The sequence below is a fragment of the Podarcis filfolensis genome (assembly GCF_964270895.1).
Source record: "Podarcis filfolensis genome assembly, chromosome: 4".
NCBI lineage: Eukaryota > Metazoa > Chordata > Lepidosauria > Squamata > Lacertidae > Podarcis > Podarcis filfolensis.
The window spans coordinates 46,735,211-46,751,971 of NC_139607.1; the positions used below are offsets into that span (position 1 = coordinate 46,735,211).

Consider the following 16,761-nt stretch of genomic DNA (forward strand, 5'->3'; position numbering starts at 1 on the left):
AATGGGCCTGATAAGCTTTAACAAACATTTGGATATTGGGCTGTTTGTTAGAGAGTTTGACTCTTAAGTTGCTGCATTTTTTGATGTTCAGCATGTTTCTTTGTTTGGAAGAAAACTAATACGTATTAGGAATAACTTTCTGCAGGTAAGAGCTGTTCATCAGTGGAGAGGACTTCCTCAGAAGGTGGTGGGCTCTGCTTCATTGAAGGTTAGGCACCTGTCAGAGATTTTTTAGTTGCAATTCCTTCATTGCAGGGGGTTGGGCTAGAGATTACCCTTGTGATCCCTTCCAGCTCTATGGTTCTATGGCTTCAACCCTATACAAGCTTGAAAATGCCAGCCAAAATGTCTCAACAGCTGCCCAAAGGTCTGAATATTTTAAGCCCCATTCTATCCCCAGATCTTTTTTTAACCCTCTGTACATTTGACCCTCTGTACAATTGACCCTAGGGACGTGGGTGGTGCTGTGGGTTAAACCACAGAGCCTAGGACTTGCCAATCAGAAGGTTGGCGGTTTGAATCCCCGCAATGGGGTGAGCTCCCATTGCTCGGTCCCTGCCAACCTAGCAGTTTGAAAGCATGTCAAAGTGCAAGTAGATAAATAGGTACCGCTCCGGTGGGAAGGTAAATGGTGTTTCCGTGCGCTGCTCTGGTTCGCCAGAAGCGGCTTAGTCATGCTGGCCACATGACCTGGAAGCTGTACGCCGGCTCCCTCAGCCAATAAAGCGAGATGAGCGCCACAACCCCAGAGTCAGTCACAACTGGACCTAATGGTCAGGGGGCCCTTTACCTTACATTTGACCCTACAGTATTGCTGTTTATTATTATAGGCATTTTTATTCCTAAGGCAGTGTAAACTAACAAATGGCACTTGCATGATTTTCTGCAGGAACCAACTACCAGATATCCATGTGCAAACATAAAATATATTATTATAAAAAGAATTATATTTATTAGTGAAATCCCCATTGGTTTACTGCAGCAATATGGAAAGTTGCCATTTCACTTGGATCAGAGCTGTTTCAGAAGGACTTTACCCAGGACAGAATGCACTTTGGCATTTCAACCACAACCAATTGAAGCAGGAGCGAACAACCTTTGAAGCTGCTGGATCACAGCTCCCATCATCCCTTACTATTAGCCAAGATGGCTGGGGCTGCTGGATGTTGGAGGCCGACAACATCTGGAGAGCCACAGGCTAGTCACCCCTGGAATAAGGGCCAAAGTGTAGCCATGCGGAGAAGGACAGTGGTCTGAAGTTGGATGATAGTCGCCTTGCTTATGCAGGTCTGGGGTCTGGCCAGTAGAGGTAGAGCTGAATAAAGAGGTTCCTGGATTAGAGACCCCTTGAGTACCTCATGTATGCTGTCTTGGGCTCCAGGACAGGAGTGAGTGGGTGAATAAATATGCCAAACAAACAAGAACTCAACACCAGAGGGCAGATTGAGACAATTCATGTGGTGCCTGTCACTGCCATCTGGCCCTCAGAATATTGTCCAGAGAAAAATGTGGCCTTTGGGCTGGAAAAATGGTCCCCACTACCGTGGTTTAGTGGCCAAGATGTAGGAAGCCAAGGCTCAAATCTGTGTTGATTGAATAAGCAAGAGAGAGAGTAAGAGCATGAGAGCTCTTGGCTACCCATCTCTCTCCTCATCACTGTCTCCACTGTCTTCCATGAGTTGGGGGGCCAACGTCTGAAGTGGGGAAGCTCCTGCACTTGCAGAGACTACCATCACAATTTAAACCCTGATCTTCCAGGGTACTAAATCTTACATCCTCTAAGAGGACAGGAGGCTTCCCCCTTATGGAGGGCGGCTGCAATGGAAGGATGGGAGAGCACTTACCTTTGCTCTTTCTGACAGGATACTACTTACATGCTGGCATCCATCTGTCTCGAGAGACAACGGAGTGCACCTCTGGGGGTGAATTCAAACCACGGGAGAATCACAGTGCCTGCTGTGGCTGCAGAGATTGCTAACTCATAATTGCTGCCTCCCACATTGCTTATGCTGCATTAGCGGCACGGAAGTGACTTTTCCTGGGTGCAAGCCTGGGCTGCCCAGACAACGTGGACTGCCTCCTGGCCTTGCTGTTGTGCACCAAAAGGTAGCAGACCATTATGTTTGCTCAGGTGGGGGAGAGAGCATTACAGCCCCTGAAGAAGGTTAATGTGATTCCCTGAATAATGCACATTTCCAGTGCAGATCATGCAGGCTGGCTTCACCTCTTGTCTGTCATGAGCCTTAAGCACATAGCTAACTGCATGAGTCAACAAGTATATGTTTTAGGAATGTGATCGGAAGCTGCCTTAGACCACGGGCAGACGATTGGTCATTCGGTATGGTCTGCTTTGGCCTCATTGGTTTTTTAGGTGGAGATTTCTGCCATCACTTGGCGCCTGATCCTTTCAACCAGAGATGCTGGGGATCGATCCTGGCACCTTCTGCATGCGCTCTATGGACTCTGCCCTCTTTCAAGTTATAGCGTAATTGTAAGTAAGAGCTTTTCCAACTGAATAATCTTTACACTGGGAAGAATTGCTCCAATTCTACACCCTTGACAATAATGTCTGGGTCATAGACTTTGCTTGCCCAGACAATTGCCCCTAACTGGAATTCCCAATGCAGGGAGTTGGGTCTCTCGCCCACTTGCAAGCAAGGTAGCATCGGCTGCACACAGGGGATGTTGTAACCAGCTCAGAGGCCACGGTGCTGCAAATAGGTTTTCTGCCTCAGTGAGAACTGTAGAAAAGGCTGCTCCCTCTCTGGCATGCTGCCCTCGCTGGTCTCGCCTTGGAGGTTTGCAACAGTGCATTGTTCCCAGCTGCTTTGTGTGAGCTCAGTGCATTTTCCTTACAGTTGCGACAGGGCTGCAGAAAGCTTGACAGAACAGAATTAGCAAGATCTCTCAACCCCCCACATTTGAATAAAATTCCAAGAGAGTGGGTAAGAGAGGAAAAGCCCATGATCCTGGTAATTAAGCTGTAAGGCCCACCAGGGATTTGCTGTCATCATGTCATCTGATATGTGTGGAAGACCAAAGAGGAGCCAGATGTCAGGTTGCCTAATCCCCCTCCTCCGCTCCCCAGAAGGTTCTTCTGACTGTGCTCGGAAGGTTTTCTGCGGAAGCCTGGGAAAGGAATGATTCACAAAACAATCCTGAAGGATAAATCTTGTAATTCAGGGCGCTGAACAGCTGGTAGTTTAAAGCACTGAACAGCAGTTTAGTGATTAATTCGCCTCTTTAAAATGCAGAGCGATGCGATACGATGAAATACAGCTCCAACTTTGCGCGATGCCTCTCTCGTACACACAGCCTGCCTCTCCAAATGCTTTCTTTTAGGGTTAACAACTATAATGCTAAGTAATTGCAGGAGGAGACACGGATGAGGGCGAAAGAGGGTGGGAAACTCATTCCTTCTTGGCGGAGGCTGTGTACAAACACCCGTTTACGCGCACCCAGTGTGCTCCCACTGTTGGATTGTGAAGCCATGCACACATGATACCAGTCACACTCCACCAGTGGCGTAGCGTGGGTTGTCAGAACCTGGGACAAGGCAAGTAATTTGCACCCCTAACCCGTGGATTTGTGCCCCCTAACCCGTGGATTTGCGCCCCCTAACCCTAACCCCCAGATGTTGCGCCCGGTGCGGCCGGCCCCCCCTGCACCCCCCACGCTACGCCACTGCACTCCACAGCTAGCCTGCCATTTCTTGAGAAACTGTGGCAATGGATGCATCAGTAGCTTAACACACATTTTTACACTGCTGCACACACTGGAGAGGGGGCAGGGATGTGTTCACCCAATGCCAATTACCTGATCTCTTTCCCTGTACCTGTAACCCCACATCCCGCAATCCTATTCAACAAAGCCATCATCTGCGCATGCGCTGTCACCTGCACATTTGCAATGGCTGTCTCTAATGTGCACACCTTTGTACACACTGCTATTCACTCTCCATCCAGTGGAGAGTGTGTTCATGCAGTGTGTGTTCAACCGCTGGTTTGAGAAGCAGTAAACACGCGGCCCATATCTATCCTGCTACATATTATGAAGTGTTGTGTGTCCCTCCCCCATTGGTTTTGATCCATATCGAGAAAAGGGAGAACCGAGCTACATTTTAAGCCGGTGATATGTACACAACTAAAGTGCTTCATCTCCTTCTCCCTACTGCAAATACTGAAAAATATTCAAAAATGTGTATGAGATACGGTTTCTATGAAGTGCAAACTAGAAGCAGCTTATCCCTCACAGTTACAATTCCCAGCAACCCGTAACAAACTACAGTGCCCAGAATCCTTTGGGGGAAAGAATATGCTTTAAAGCGTTAGTGTGCACACAGCCCAAATGCAGAAACTGTACTTTCAAGTTATGAAGTAGTGTGCTAGCTGAGCAACAGTTGGGGTTTTTTTATAGTTCAAAAAATGGGGAATGGCCATGGTGTGTTTCTCCTTAACAGAGGTATTGCCTTAATAAGGATTTTGAATTGCTCCCTCCCACCACACTGGCTCCCACTGGGCCAACACATCTGCATTTACTTCTTGTGTACGCTTAAATGCTGTCAGGTGCTGAAGCTGGGAACCCTTGGTTCCTATGTTCAGCTCCCCCATGTGGTGCATCATGAGAAGTGCAGGTTGGAGCATCTCCCTGGGCTGAGAAGTATTTGCAAGCTCTGGACCGGAGCCATCCACTCAGAGGCTGACCACTGGGTCCTCCTAGGCAGGACTATAAAAGGCTTTCATGTTTGGGCTGGTATTTTGCTGGAGCAAAAATGTTTCTCTCTGACTATTGTGTGTTTCAGTGTAGTCATCAGCTCTGACTTCTGGGCCTGGCTTTGTCCTTTGACTCCTTGGCACATCTCCAGGCTCTTGGATTCCAGCTCCTGGCTCCTCTCATCTCTGACAGCTGCCTGCAGCTCAGTTCTGGCTCATGCTCATCAGTGCCCAAGCACCCACATTCCTAGTGCCAACAGCAGGATATACGGCCAGCAGGATGTGGTGGACCTACATTTTTGGGACTTCTTTGCAACCAGCAATGAGGTCTGGGTAACCACTGTTATCTTCTTCAGTGGGGCTGTTCCATGAGAAAATCACCACCATTTTTATTTTATTTTTTAAACATTAAGTATTACAGCTCAGATTTTGATTAAAATTGCTGTACTGGATTGTCTCGCATGTCAAAGTCACTGGTGTGAATAAATATTTCCTACGCCTTGTAGTTTTCAAGTTATGGGGGGTGGAAATTAAATAAATGTTATATACATACATGAATAAAGTCGCTTCTGGGGCCCCTCTGGGATGAAGGGCCCTGAAGCTTAAGCTTCATTAGTTTCATAGTAGATCTGCCCCTGTATATGGTGTTGCTTCATGCATGACCCCCCCCCCTTTTGCATAAGTTCATTTCAATGAATGTCACACCATTGGCAACTGAATGTACTCTGAAAAGGGAGTTGCATCCAGGGCCAGCCCAAGGCATTTTGCTGCCCGTAACAATTTCACTCCTACTTCCCCTAAAAAACACCAAGTGAGCTGCTGTTCTGAGGTGATGCAGAGCATCTGTCACCACACCTGAGAGAGCAGGTAAAATGAGGAGGTCAAGAAGTGGCCATGTGACAATGCTAGGGGCTCAGAGGAAATAGCAACAGACTGCTATGGCTGCCTCTGAGCACCTGCCACCTGAGACAGTTGCCTCACTCTGCCTAATGGTAGGGTGGGCTCTGTTTACAACCAACCTCATGAGTAGATCTGTTTGTGACCACTGTCAGGTTCTCTCTTTCGCAGCTGTTTATATGTATGAACATATAACTCCTATGGCAGGCCTGGAGAGGGATAACAGGCCATCACAAATATCCTGGGGTCAAAAGGAAAACCACGCCTGTACCTTTTTATATCATTCAGGTGTACAACTCAATGTGGTGCAACAGCACACTAGAATAAAGGTAAAGGTAAAGGGACCCCTGACCGTTAGGTCCAGTCGCGGATGACTCTGGGGTTGCGGTGCTCATCTCGCTTTATTGGCCGAGGGAGCCGGCGTACAGCTTCTGGGTCATGTGGCCAGCATGACTAAGCCACATCTGGCGAACCAGAACAGCGCACAGAAACGCCGTTTACCTTCCCGCCGGAGCGGTACCTATTTATCTACTTGCACTTTGACGTTCTTTCGAACTGCTAGGTTGGCAGGAGCTGGGACGGAGCAATGGGAGTTCACCCTGTTGCAGGGATTCAAACCGCCAACCTTCCGACCAGCAAGTCCTAGGCTCAGTGGTTTAGACCACAGCGCCACCCGCGTCCCACTAGAATACTTGCAGACTATAAAACATTACGGCAGTGCTTTGCCAACCTGAAGAAAAATGGCAAGGGCAATGCTTAAAATGAATGCATACAACATGAATATGGACCCACTAGCACCAAAATAATAGCTTGGTGGTATCTTTGTGAAATAAAATGAGTATTGGCATATTATTGTGCTGACTTTTAAAGCACTAAACGGCCTCGGCCCAGTATACCTGAAGGAGCTTCTCCACCCCCCGTTGTTCTGCCAGGACTCTGAGATCCAGCGCCGAGGGCCTTCTGGCAGTTCCCTCACTGTGAGAAGTGAAGCTATAGGGAACCAGGCAGAGGGCCTTCTCGGTAGTGGTGCCCACCCTGTGGAACACCCTCCCATCAGATGTCAAGGAAATAAACAATTATCTATCTTTTCTATCTTTTAGAAGACATCTGAAGGCAGCCCTGTTTAGGCAAGTTTTTAATGTTTAATGTTTTATCGTGTTTTTAATATTCTGTTGGGAGCCGCCCGGAGTGGCTGGGGAGGCCTGGCCAGATGGACGGGATATAAGTAATTTTATTATTATTATTATTATTATTATTATTATTATTATTATTATTATTATTATGAATGACATTCTAAGAAGTGCAGATGCCAGCTGTAAGACAAGCTAGGAAGATAAGGAATTGGTTTGAACTGGGTCTTGTGTGCTTCACATTTTCTGAGAGTTCACATCCATTCCTAACCCCGTGTGCCCCTTTAGACACGTGGAAGAACATGCATGGGAGTACAGTGGGATCTGTCTTCTTTGTTACCAAATGACAGACCTTTCCGACCCTGGCAGCGCATAGTAAACTACATTTGAAACTACCACCAAATTGTAGGGATGCAAATTAGCATAACACAGGCTATGCTCTTATCCGCATTGAGAAGATGCCCAAGAGCTCATCTAACTGATACCCCGAAAGCCAGGTTTGGAAATGACCATGAGCACTGCATGCGTACAGCAGGTGTGCGGAACCTTTGGCACTCCAGATGTTGCTGCACTACGGCTTCCATCATGCCTGGCCAACGTTTGCTGGGGCTGATGGGAGTTGCAGTTCATCAACATCTGGAGAGCCTAAGGTTCTCCACACCTATTTTACATGATGAAAATCCCATTTCTGTTCCTTTGCTTGAGCTTAAATGGTCAACCAAAACAAAAGAGAATAAGGCTATGGTGAAACTGTAAGAGTTTTAAAGAATCAGGTTTTTTCCCCTGATTAGTGGCTGCGTTTTCTGCTCTTTTTTGGACCTGATTCGGAGTACACTGCAGACCAGTGTAATCATGTTAGCTAGTGTAAAGAGACTGGCAGCCCTTTCAGGCATGATAAACTTTTTGACTGCTTCCCTAAAGCTTTAATGTGGCAACTGCATGTAATGCAAAGTCATTGCATTTGGAATCAAGCTTCGTATTGGATCGCTGCCTGATACATGGGGCAGATACCAGCCAGGGAGTGACATAGCTAATTCCCAGGGTGATGGATCAGTTACTTACTGCTTTGCCCACCAGTTAGACACAAATCATGCAATGTAGTAGTTACTGCAAAAGTGTGAAAGACCAGCTTGAATATTTTATCCTAAATAAGCCTTTTGTATTTCCTTGATGTTGTGTTCTTTAAAACCCTAGTTGGAAGGAAACTTCACAAGGAATTAAAATAAATCACATCTATATCTACAGTATGAATTCAAAGATTTGTGCAAACAAATTTCAGTTAGCAAGTCACTGTATACTTGGATTTTATTTGTAAATCTGAAAAGCACTATTTGTTTCAGCTGGGTTTATATTAAATTTTTAGACAATTAGATTACATCTAAGTACTTTTATATTCGCAGTTGAAAAATCTTCTTTCATAAATCCAAGTTATGTGTGAGAGCAAAATCAGATTAAGCTCTTGGAAGCCCCAAAATCTATAGACTCTGTGTCTCAGTATTGAGAAGGGGACCCTACCCCTGGCAAAATAATAAAATAAAAATACAAATAAATTGCAAGTTTTTAAAAAAGTAAGTCCTGAGAACTGCCTTTAGCAGAATAAATTCTTAATCACATATATATCCCTATCTGTGGCAGATTGAGAGGTTGTTGCAAAGGTGGCTTATTTTAATGATTCGGTTGGCACAAAAACGGTTCTTATCTCTTTAAGAAATGGAAATGAGGTCTAATTTACATATGCTGGCTGCAATTAGCATATAAGTCCTATCCTGGGAGTTGGAGGAAGAAAAAAAATGCAGCAACAATCTAATAGGATTTGGTTAGACAAAATTAGCAACCTTAGAACAATCATCAAATTATCTGAATTACTGGTAGCCTGCAATTATTTCTCAATATCGCGTGTGTGCGTGCGCGTTCTCGCACACACACACACACACACACACACACACAAAATGAAAGAATCTTCATCACATTGTGCTACACTTGTAGCCTGTTTTGTGTATTTGCTTTGATTTATCATGTTTGTATCCTGCATATAATATATGCAAAAATAAATAAATCACAATGCATATTTGTGTATATATGCATTTTCTATTGTCACTTTCTATTTTGTCAGATTTCATACGATTTGTTGAAGGTGACATTTATGCCTTTCATGGGATCATTTTAGTTTGTGCAGTGTGTGTGTGTGTGTGTGTGTGTGTGTGTGTGTGTGACTGGCATGTACTCAACAAAGTCTTAGTAAAATTCCAACCGACTCTTAGTAAAATAAAAAATAAGCTAATTTTGCAATGGCTTACTTTGTGTGGTGAGTCTGAAAAATCTGAGACATGCAAAGTAATATACCTATGGAACTTTCCCTTTTTCAGCTAGTGGTTGCATACCATTTATTAAAATAATATTTATTTATATAATTCCCACAATACAATAAAGCATGCTACATATAGAACAGTTGCATATGTAAAAACAATTAAAATATTTGCATATATGTATAAAAGCAACTTTTAAAAATCCCTTATGCACACAATTTAAAAAAGCACCGACACATATATAATATCAATTCAAGTCTAATACAGATACCAACTGGGATAAAATATGATCTGGGATATTATATTAGCATCCATTGCATTTTTAAAATTAAAACAGAAACAGGAGTAAGATATTCAAGAGCTCTTCTACTTTCCTACTGCATTGCAATCATATTTCAGGAACACATCTCTGCCATATTTATATATTTTGCTTTATTTGTGTGTGCGTAAATACAAACACATGCACACCACCCAATAACAAAACTTATCTGGGCAGTTCACAAGTAGAAAATTAAAATCAAAAGATATAAAAATAAAACAAACTAAAAAACTAAACCAGAATCAAGCCAACAACAGAGAGTGACATCAGTACAAACAACTTTAAAAGCCCTGGTTTGCAGTAGTGCAGCTCTACAATCCCACAGTTTGAGAGTCAATAGCACAGACATTATAAAGGTGTGGTGATCTGCTGTGAAACAACCCCAGTAAAGAAAGTAACAGTGGTTACCCCGACTTTGTTGCTGGTTACGAAGGGGCTCCCATAAGAGTCTTCAGGGCCCCACTGCTCCCAGAGACTGGCAAAATGTGCCGGTTTTTAGAACCCTGATCTTAGACTTCCAAAAGCCAATCAGTCTGGGCTTGTAGGGATTGCAAGATTTTTGAGGTCAGCAAATTGCATAGACACCCCTAGTCAAATTTTGAAACTTTATTAAGAAAAATGGCAACAAGGCAAATGGCCAAATAGAAATATTGAGAAACAAGAAAGACAGGGGTGAAACTAGGCTTTATTTCACCCGGGTCAAATATCCAGTTTGGCACCCCCTCACACGCATTTCAATACACATACACACAGGCAGGGAGCTTCAATGGCGCCCCTCTGGAGGCTTCACCAGGGGCAAAAAACCTGGCTAGTGCCCCCCCCCTCCCATAGCTACAGCTCTGAGAAAGAGCCTAGGGTTTCAAAACTTGACAACCTACTCAATAACAACACCGTGTTGCTAGCCTACCCACAAGTAAGCAGTGAGGCGTGTGAGCTTCCCAGTGCTTGTAAAATGCAGTGTGGACCCTTCGCTGGAATAAGGGGACAAAGCTGCACAGGGCAGCCCAGCTTTTAAAGACTCTCTTCCCTCTCCTGCATTGGATTTAGTGACACCTCACTCCTTCTGATTAATGAGAACCGATGTCACATTCCGCAGGTAGGCATCCTAAAGTATCCTGTGGGTTTTAATAAGTAGCAGGAGCCACGTGGCCTCCTTTTTAAAGAGAAAATGCTGTGGGGAATTGAGCAATGCCCTTTGTCACAACGTGCATACTGAGTCTTTGGTTCCCTACCTTTATCATTAGCTGCACCAACCGTTAAGATCCATGACTTACTGTAAAAATATTCATCAATCCTCACAACATCTGCATAAAATAGGTTGATATCCAGTTTTAGAGGTGGAATGGCCTAGCGTTCGTTTTGCATCAGGAAATGGCTGAATTGGTTTAAAGTGGGGGAGATTATTATTTTCACGAGTTTATTAATTCCAAAAGTCTGTTTAGAATTGTGTGCATCTTCCATGTAAACATTGTGTGGCTCTTGGTCCATTATGAAGGGGAAGCACAAACCATTCCTCCAGTAGTGAGATAGAAACACTGCCCATTGTGTTCTCTTTTTCTGCCTTCCTGTAGTGTATAGAACAGTTCTGGTCCACTTAGCACCATTCTCTATACACAGGGACAGTGTGTCTCAGCAGGGAACATTTATGACCACTGACAGGCAAGCAACATTACAGCATACTTGCCGGCACACAACCGATATGCCATGATTTGTGATGATGCTTAAATGGCGCACATCCATCTCACAGGGAGGTAACCTTGGCCAGAGGGATTGGCCTCGATCAAACTGGACAACTGCAGCTTCTTTGAAAAAGCTGTGGAGTTAAGGCGCAGCTCACCAGCCGCTGCTCTCTACTCTACAAAAGATTTCTGTGCTTCATTTATTTTGAATGCTTCTGCAGCAGGGCAAATCTCTCTGAAATGTTGACTGTGCAGCCTGATGAGAAGCCCAATTTACATATTCTCAATTTAATCTAAAGTAGGTGCTAATTGATTACCACTGAATGCCAGCACACTCTGATTATCCATTCAAGATGCTGAGGGACAAGCTCCCTGGGAGAAGCGGCTTTGCATTTTTGGTGTGGATGAAAGAATATTTACCCTTTCTCCCATAATATTATATGGGGAATTTAAATTAGCCAGGTTTGTATAAACTTCCCTGTGCCATTTTACTGCTGGTGAAATTGACCACCACACAACTGAAACACAATGATGACCAAAGCATGTTCTCCACACCCAGCTACATATCTGAGGTCAAGAATCCCTCTAGGATGAATTCCCTCCCACTTATTCCTACACCTGTATTGCTAGGTTCTTCCAGAAGGCCAGACTGCAAGTCACAGTCAAATCCAGCAACACAGGATCATGCCATGGGATGTGCACTTTTAGGCCACATCTGAACCATACATGCCACTTGAAGCAGTCATGGTTGTAGTTTGCAAAGAGATGCCACATTTAGCAGCAGCAGAGTGACAATAAAATGCAGCAATCCTGGGGAATGTTTAAATTGCATCCTGTATGATCTAAATTATAGACGCCACCAACAAGGGCTGCAAGCCACAAGGGCTATGTTCTACCTCCATTGTCAGAGGCATTATGGCTCTGAACACCAGTTTATGGGAATCTCAGATAGGCAGAGTGCTGTTGGGATCATGTTCAGCTTGAAGGCTTCCCATAGGCCACTGTAGTTGGTCACTGTGAGAACAGGATGCTGGACTAGATGGGTCACTGGCCTGATCCAACAGGCTCGACTTCGGTCCTTATGTATGTCTAATCTGGATGTGGAAACCAATGGGATCTTACTTGAGGAAACCATTGTGAAGGGGCAGGGGAAGGAAAAGCCATAAAGCTGCTCTTTCAACAATGTTTCTTACAAAGTTATTTGAGCACACTTTATTGGACACTTTACTGCCATGGAAAGCATATATTTCAAGCTTAATACCAAAGGTTGCAAATGTTGGGTTCACCATTAGCATTGTGTGTGTGATGCATGCATGAATGCAGATAAGTGCATCTGAGTGGTATGTCTATATGGGCAATGGGGAACAAGTAAAGGTACTGCAAAGCACACCTACAAACTATTCTAGGAATGTTCACAATTCTCCATTAGTATATAAATAATCAGAAAGTGGCCAAGACCTTTCTCTGCCCAAGGCAAAGATGGCACACATATATATACAGGTCTGCTGTCAGAAGCCAACTGAATGTGACTTTGACACTGGTGATGGGACAGTGTCACCCAACCACCATTGCTGAAGGCAGTAGGCAAACTGTGTGTGTGTGCGCGCGCGTGTGTGTACGCACGCACGCACGCACGTACGCATAAAGCTGACTTCATGGTGTACGCAGCTTTTTCACCCAACGCCCTGCCACTGCTCCCTTCCTTTGGCGCATTAGGCACTGCAAATTTGGCCCTGAAAAGAATGTTTTCTGCTCGATGACTACAAGAATCTGGGTGCTGTTGGTTGGAAAGTTCCCTCCATCCAGCCCCTTACATTTAAGGCAGGCTGAAGTCCTTCTCTGGACTGGGGTGGGGAGTGCCACTTGGCCTGTAAAGCAGCTATTGAGCAGCTGGTCTGAAATCGAGAGGAACAACCGAAAGTCAAAGCTGCATTTGCTCGCTGCTTTTGTTTAGGTTTTAATGGCAGCCAACTTCTAAAGAGCCGTGTGAGTGTGGATCATGGTGGGGTTTAACACAAAGGCTGCGGTGAAGGTTCTCTCCCCCAGCCCTCCTCCAGATCATGCTCAGCATGCGGGGAGTTCTTTCCCCAATAAAAGTGGCTTTGGGTTTAAGTCCCTTCATGCGAGCGGCTTTTCTCTGCGTTTGTACTCCCCATGTGGCTTACACCAGCATCGCGCACTGCAGCTTTTCCAATTCATCATTCGCTGCATGAGCTGTCTGCGTTCAGGCGGCGGCGAAGGGGACAGCGCGGATGACACAGCCAGCTCAGTTCAGCCGGCACTGTGAAAAAGCATTTGATTTTTCTTTAGAGGAGTTAATGTGTGTAAATCCCCACTAAATTGCTCAGCTTCTTGTTACGTGTGGTGTCTTTGATACCCATAAGAAGTGAGACAGAGACGATGCCTTCAAGTACATTTCCCCTGGGCTAGTGCAGCTGCTTTGAGAATTACAGATACAAAATAGGTATGCACATAACGTTTCGTTTGTCAGACGGCTGTTGTCAAAAGGGGTGCTTGGGAAAAAAAGAGGAGGAGGAAAAGTCGCACAGAGTGCTCCACCGGGCTGGCAAAGTTACCGTGTTACGCTGATCTCTTTATCAAGTTCGCAGAATTCGTCAGCTGCCTGGTGAAGAGTGTTGTGCAGCCAGGAAGCTTGCACACTCCTTTACCCACCTTGGCTTAGCTGGACACACAGCGCAGCAGTAGCAGTTGGTAGTCAGTTGCTGGCCGCGTCCAAACAATTGGGGGTGGGGGGCATTTAAAGCATCTCCTAGGATAGCTCAGCTGGTTAGAGAGTGGTGCTGATAACACCAAGATTGCAGGTTTGATTCCCATGTGTAACAGCTGCATATTTCTGCATTGCAGGGGGTTGGACTAGATTATGCTCAGGGCCCCATTCTACAATTCTACTGAGTATGTGAGAAACTCAAAACTAGCCATAAGGAAGCTTTGTGAGCTGGGCCAAAGGGAAAGGGGTGATAGGTGAAGGCAGGAATGTTGCAGCAAGACCTCTTGAAGTGTTGGCTCTAGCAGGGGTCAGAGGCAAGGGTGGCTTTTTGCCATTTGGTAGCAAAATGTCTGGGATGAGAAGTGTGGGCATAGAATGTAGGATTGGGCAGACTTCACAAGCCACAAGACCATAAGACAGCAATGCATTTTCAGGAAGCATTCCCTCACACAGAATTAGCTTACTTTAACTTCTGGGATGCCAACATATAGCCAAATCTGATTGCTTTTGTTCCTAGAAGTGGGGGAACCTAACACTCAAAAAAGGGTGCTAGGATAGCAGCTGATGAACACCACAAAGATACACTAAACTCAATATTCCAGGTCCACCCAAAGTACCTTTTTACACACAGTTTGATTTCTGATGCTAATCCATTTCCAACCCCCCTAGAGCACCAGAATTTTACTTGGGAGTCCAAGGCAAGCTCCATTGTCTATATTATTTGGTAGGTTTTAAAGAGAAGGATAGAAGTCCAAAAAACTGATGTTTCTGGCAGGTCAAAGTTCATTTGCATAAATGTATTGTTTAAATTGTCATTGTTACTCACTCCACACAACCCTGCTCAGGAACTGCTCATTGTGATATTTTTGGGGTGGGTGTTTAGATCCTCATAAGAATTTAATGAATAGCTTTAAAATATCCCCACCCACCCTGGTCAAATGTTTAAAGGACATGGTTGATTCTGGGAAATGTTCTGATGGAGAAACTGCAAAGGAATAATTGCCACTAGCTCTGACAGTTGGATGTGCACATCATGCAATGCTGTTCTGTAAATGGAGCACACCCAATTATTTGTGTGCTCTTTCTTATTTCTGGTAAGATGCAGTATATGGAAACTGGCTTGAGAATCTGTAAAGGGGGAGGGAATGAAGGTTTTGTCCAATGGAAGACTCGTTTATTCTATTTTGTTCTTAAATCAACTTTTTTCATTGTTCTTTTGGAGATATTTGAAAATTGCAGCTCAGTGGTCTAAAAATTGATGGGGGGAGGGGATGCCACCAGCATGTAATTACTTGTAGGTCTCTAGAACACTAATGGCATCTTCCTTCCTCGATATATATGCTGGTAATTAGCTTCTAGAGCACATGCATGAAGGTAGATACATGCTTTGGACCCTGTGTGAGAGCTATAATTCTTCCAAATTGATGTGTCAAAGGAAGTAAAACTCAATCTTTTTTCCTGCAGTGTATATTTTACAGTCAGGGGACCTTCACTAATCAGAATAAAGCAATTTAGATCCCTGTCATTGTGCACTGAAAACGTATGAGGAGGCTGGCATATGTGGCTTTCTAGATTTATCAGTGCCTCCCATCTTGTATGTGCATGAGAAATTCAGGGCTGAGGGTATGAGAAAAGAGCATTTATCCAAGAAACCAATATCACTGCATTTCCCTCCCACCCCTGCCAGTCACATAAACATTTTATTTATTGTCAATATCCCAAGTTCCAGTTTAAACACACACACACACACACAGAGAGAGAGAGAGAGAGAGAGAGAGAGAGAGAAAGAGAGAGAGAGAGAGAGAAATGTATTAGACATCCCTTTTGCTAAGCATATGACTGGCTAATGGCCTGGATATGTGGTTAATACCTTCTCCATATCTCTCTTGAGGATTAACCATCAGAGCAATGAGAGGGTGATCCCTCCTCTCACAGCTAAAGAGATGAATTAAGGCAGAAGAAGATAGACTTTAGGCAGTGGCAGACTTTGGGCTTTAAAATTTCAGCGGCCCCCTGTGTGATGCCCAAATTCAAATCCCCCCACTACCACCTTTCACCACCTGTTGTTTGGCTCAGCACCCATTGCAGTTGAGCTAGTCGCATTCCCCAAAATTCGCCTCTGCTTCAGGTTTGTGTGATCCACTTTGGTAAGGCCCCATTAGCTAAAGTGGTACCTCGAGTTAAGAACAGTTTCAGGTTAAGAATGGACCTCCAAAACGAATTAAGTACTTAACTCAAGGCACCACTGTAAGTCGTTAGCAGGTCCTGGACAGGGCCGGATTTAGGTTTGATGAGTCCCTAAGCTACTGAAGGTAATGGGGCCCTTTCTATGTCCAGCTGTCCTTTGCCAACAACAAATTGTCACTTTTTTGTGTTGAATATATACTATATGGTAATTTATGGACCTAACAGGTATCTAAAGCCATTTGCACATAACAAAATATGTATTTTATCAAAGTAATTGTTGCACTGAAATACAATTTGTTGTTGTTCTTTAGTCGTTTAGTCGTGTCCGACTCTTCGTGACCCCTGGACCAGAGCACACCAGGCACTCCTGTCTTCCACTGCCTCAGCAGTTTGGTCAAACTCATGCTGGTAGCTTCGAGAACACTGTCCAGCCATCTTGTCCTCTGTCGTCCCCTTCTCCTTGTGCCCTCCATCTTTCCCAACATCAGGGTCTTTTCCAGGGAGTCTTCTCTTCTCATGAGGTGGCCAAAGTATTGGAGCCTCAGCTTATATATTAATAGTTAAATAATTATTAAGCTCTTATTAAAATGATTGGGGGCCCATTACTTACATCATAGGAGCCCACACAACACAAAACACTGTTGCTGTATGTAGGTTTTATTTTATTTGTTTTTTATCTTATATTTTGGAAATGTACATCCAGTCTTTTTTCCCCTTTAAATTTTTTTTGGGGGCCCAAGAGAGTGGGGCCCTAAGCTATAGCTTGTTTGGCTTATACGTAAATCCAGCACTGGTCCTGGATG

At 44.5% G+C, this 16,761-nt stretch overlaps 1 long non-coding RNA gene across 1 annotated transcript; it reads left to right on the plus strand.

Annotated features, from left to right (window-relative positions):
- The first annotated feature begins 1,122 nt into the window (after nucleotides 1-1,122).
- LOC310762094 lies at nucleotides 1,123-5,324 on the plus strand. Its single transcript, XR_014547852.1, has 3 exons — nucleotides 1,123-1,258; nucleotides 2,372-2,491; nucleotides 4,802-5,324. It is a non-coding gene; the product is annotated as an uncharacterized lncRNA (long non-coding RNA).
- The last annotated feature ends 11,437 nt before the right edge of the window (nucleotides 5,325-16,761 follow it).